Source organism: Athene cunicularia (assembly GCF_003259725.1).
Source record: "Athene cunicularia isolate RWA chromosome 1 unlocalized genomic scaffold, athCun1 chr1_part1, whole genome shotgun sequence".
NCBI classification, from domain to species: Eukaryota; Metazoa; Chordata; class Aves; order Strigiformes; family Strigidae; genus Athene; species Athene cunicularia.
The window spans coordinates 23,618,142-23,623,058 of record NW_020799091.1 but is presented as its reverse complement, the minus strand read 5'-3'; positions in this window follow the sequence as shown (position 1 = coordinate 23,623,058).

The window sequence follows — 4,917 nt, the reverse complement described above, 5'->3', positions numbered from 1 at the left end:
ACTTTCCCTTCACCCCCATATTCAGGTATCTCTACACAGCTTTGTAAATTAAGATTAAAATTGTCTTCTACTGCAGCCTGCTGAGCCACTACATGCTTAAGCACAACCTCTTCCAAGCACAGGAACGCTCCATTTCATGTGTGGAAAGTTGAGCAAATGTGGCAGAAGGCCAACACAGCTGAGTGGGGATCTTCTGACTGAGCTCACATGTGTAAAGGAAGGTTCTAATTTGAAATTTTAGAAATTAGAAAATTGGGAAAAGATTTTCCCTATGAGGGCAGTGAAATGGGCTGCCGAAAGAGGTGGTGGATTTTGTGTCCTAGGAGATACTGAAACCTCAGCTGGTAAGGGCTGAGCAACATGGTGGACGACCTGCTTGGACAAGACAACCTCCAGAGGTCCCTTCCAACCTACAGCACCAGAGGCAGCAGGCAGACCTTGTCTTTCACAGGAAAGTTTACTGAAGAACTGTTATCCTGGTCAAGGCTTGCCAGACACAACCAAAGAGACTGGGATGGAATGAGAAGAGGTACATGCTGGGGCTTGGGGGCAAAAAGGAGCAACTCTAGTGCCAGACTGGCAGAGAAGGTGGTGTAAGGAAGTTTAAGTGTAGGAAGATTTAAGATGGGTTGGAGGATTACTGAATTTTGGCTGTCCTTATGAAAAAGTTGCTCTGGGACACTATGAATAGAAGACATCAGCTCTGGGTTGGGAAGCAATGACTGTGCCAGGCAGGAGGACCTGGGCATTGGTGGCTGTAAAGCAAGGTGGTTCAATGGACACAGCAGTCTGGAGCTTCAGAGAGGAAGAGAAGTTCTGAGGCTACCTGAAGATCCCATGTTTTAGGGCAGGGAAACATGCACAAACTGCCATTTCTTTCTCTGGTCTTGGGCATACGGTAGCCATAGACGTATTCCAGGACGACTTCTCACCCAAGTGCTTTTTCATGCACCAAACCAGGATCTTTTGCTTGCTCTCCTTCTAGCCCATCAACCTTGGCTGCAGTGGACCACGTCAATGAAAGGGGTGGAGTTGCCCCCTCCTGAGCCATGCCAACCCCATGGGCTGTTGGGGAAGGCAGGTGAGCAAGCTGTATTTGAATTACAAATATTAGGCAGTAACTAGTTCACCGACCATCATTTTCAGAAATTATAATTTGCCCTTTTACTGCTATTTTAAGAGATGCCAGTGTTCCTGTTTTGCTCAAATGCAGCTGTACAGACACTGATTCAGCAAGTCTCACAGGGGCTTCAAATGAATGGTTGGGTGGCAAAGGCAGGGACACCATCAAACATATCAGCCACTGATACACAACAGGAATTATTTCCATCACGAAGGAGGCAGAAATTTAACAGCTATTTCTAACCTCTAACTTCCCTCCTAAATGCACTAATAAGTAATATTAAAACAAACTTATTAATTGGAAACAAAATTAATCACCCTGGTTTAAATCTCTTTAGATGGAGCAAGTGCAGAATCCAGCTCTCCTGCTTCTGGCTGAGTGCTCCAACCTTCAGAAAAGCATGAACCTTGCTCACCTTCTACAAGGAATATTTGTAGATCCCTGCCTAGGCAAATGGTTTCTAGAGAGACGTCTCCCTCACAGCTGTCCTTCAAGTGTCTAAAGCTCCTCCTGCCTTGCCTTCCTGCTTTATGGTAGCTGAACTCCTTTACCTGTCCCCAGCCACTCTCAAACCAGTTCCTGCTGTTTCCACCCACGTTTCTTCTTGGAAATTAATTTTTGGGTATTTCAGCTTCCTTTGCAAACTAGAGGAGAAAGGGACCTGAAGAGGAAGAGAGGTCTCAAGGGCACTACAGACATGGTTCAAAGGGACCCTGGGCAGAAAAAGGCATGAACAAGGTGGAGCTAGGAACCTGCACTCCAGTGGTTATCATGGCATTAAATTACTTGGGGAATAATACTGAGAAGTCTGTGTAGAAAAATAATAATGTTTGACTAACTTCTGTAAGATGATCCCTGAGAAAGAGTTACAAGTAACTGCAGGACTTCCAGGGGACTGAGAAGCTGCAATTTTGATTAAGAGGTAAAAGTCACTTAAAAGACTATTGGAGACACATTCCTGATAAAGTACCTCATTGTATCAAAGGCAGTGGTTTCCTTTGATACAGCAAAATAGACACTCCTCCAAGCTGCAGGTACTCCTGTCCTGCTGAGCCACCCACACACATTACTACTGGACCACGACTGGTTTTGCTGGAGCATTCTGGCATGGCAGCAAGGATGCTCGCAGCACCACAATACTGCAGGGAAGCAGAGGACAGCAACCTCAGCTGTTGCCCAGCAGTTTAGATGACAGCTCATAGTGTCTCATTCTTAAGATGGACTCTGTAGTGAAAGACCAACACCTACTCCATGTCTTGGGACAGGGCTGAAGATCAGCTTCAAGAAGGTGCCAGGACAGAGGTAGTGATGGGTGCCCCAGCATCTCTGCTAGAAGAAATGCAGATGGACCAATGGCGTCAGTTGGGAAGTTACATGCTTAAGGCTTCTTCTGCTTGCATTATCTTAGCTCTCACCCCTATTTAAGAGAGGCCAAACCCATCCCCACTGAAATACCACCCAGTGCTCAAATGATTCAGACAATATTTAATAGTTCCAGGAGGATTGTTGAAACAGCGTACAACTTCTTGCAGAATTTCAGCACACACATGGTACACAACTGTAGAAAAAAAATCTGCTATAGCAATGTTTAACTGCTAATAGGCTCATTTTTCAGACAAGCAAAGCATCCAACTGCTTAAAAAAACCCCAACCTACTGGGTTGTGCCCTAGTTGTCCTAGTTAATTTGGACAGAAAATTCTAATGACGGAGAAAATTCTGAGTCAATTCCCCAGTGTATTGAAGTTAATGGCAAACTCTTTTAATCTTGGTCATTTTGAGATGTGCAACTAGTTTTTGACATGTAAGTTGCATGACATACTATTGATTAGCCTGCAGGGCACATGCAACAATAGAGGTTAATTTCTTGCGCATGCTTATGTATTTACATTCCTTCCCTCCTTATGAAGTATAAAGATCAAGAGAAGTATTTTGCCCTTCAAGAACTAAAAGCACAATTCACTGTCACGCTAAGGCAACTTTTGTTTAGCGGACGACAACTCTGGGCTTTGGTTTGGGTCATTGATTGAAATCCAATGCAACAAATTCATACAGCACTAATTGTTAGCACAGGCAAAAAATGTTAAGCAAGAAGGATTTAAAGGCTGCTCAGGCATAGCAGAGCTCTTTCCAACAAGACAAATTACAGCTATTATTTTATATCAATGAACTGTAATAATCTTGAATTCCCTGCACTGGAAGGAAAATTCGTGATAATGAACTCTTCTGTTATCTACCTTACCTTCTAGCCTGCGATAATCAAGGTACTTCTTTGGTAGAGAAGAGGACATTCCTCATGTCAGCTTTGCTCACATGAATTTATTTAACAAAAAAAATTTTAAAAGTTATCTTCCAATCAGACAATGTGTTTATTATGATTAATGCTCCAGTAGAGTTGTTTACCATGGATGTCTAAAAACAATGTGATTTTTAAAATAATGTTTCTCACAGGAGTTAACACTTGGACTTCAGAAATGGGGAATAAAGTCTGGATGCACAACTTGCCCTTTGCAGAGCAGAAAAAGTTTTAATGTAAGTAGTTGCTGCCTTTAGTTTCTTGATCATTTTAATTAAAAATCAGTTTCACCTCTGGCTTTCTGTGCTAGCATGAAGCTGACTCCTCTGCAACCTCTTGGACTTGTTCAGTGCTTAAGTCCCACCTGGGTGGGAGCAGCTTGGAGTTTTCTTCTGGAAAGAGAAGGAGGTGACGCTGGATGAAAGCAAGGGTAATCCTCTCAGCACGCAATTCAGAAGCAATTCTAAGCAGGTCTCAAAAGATTAAATCAGCTGAAGAAATGGATCATCTAGAGGTTGGTCCTGTGCTATTCAGTGTTTAAAAGTATCTGCATAGCCTCTCTCACTTGATCCGTGAAGCAGGTGTGCAGTGCTCAGCACAGGTCTGCTACAGCACTGTTGCTGGGCTGTGTGAGCACAGGCTGCAAAGGTGTTTGTGCCCGCCCTGGGAGACCCGTCCTTAACCAGGCTGAGGTTCTGCTTTTCTGGTGAAAGGGTTAAATGGTAGCCTCATGAGAGAAAAAAAATGGCAGAAAACATTTCTGACAGTCACCTGCTCATACACTCCCATCAGCACCATTTGTCAGTGCGGCTGGGGGGTTAGTGGTCCCTGCTTCCTCCAGCACAGCCCAGGACCTGCTCTATGCCATATGGCCTCTAAGCAAGTGCTAGAGCTACTCATGAGGGAGGGGAAGCAGCACCCAAGGTGGCTACCAGCCTCTAAGGTGTTCCCAAAAAAAGCACAACTTACTGATCATTTAAGGCAAGAGTTGCCTTTAAAGTTACTGCAGGAAGGAAGAACACACACATTTACAAGATACTGTGCCTGTGTGTTTACATTTCTGTGTTCTAGGCTATGGAAGAGAGACAAGAGCAGGATCAGTAGGGAGAAATGGAAACAGGTTTTTGGGAACAATGATTGCTGACAGGCAACAGCTAGCTCTGATCATTATTCCATTTTTCTCATCCTTGACTACTCTTGATTCTCCAAGATAGAACATAATAAAAATGAAAATTCAAGAAAAGGCAGCAAGAACACCTAGAGATTTATGGTGGTGTTTCAGTCTCCTAGACAAAGCTGCTGAGTTCTTTTGAAACAGCAAGCTGCTCCTCTAACCCCTCCAACTAACAAACCTACAATCTAGCTCCCACCTCTCCCCATTAATACTGTCCCTATGCATTTCAAATATCCCTACACACATTCACACATTCCTCTTCACCCACACTAATTTGGGTTTGGTTTTTGGTTTGGTTGGTTTGGTTTGTTTGTTTTTTGGGGGGG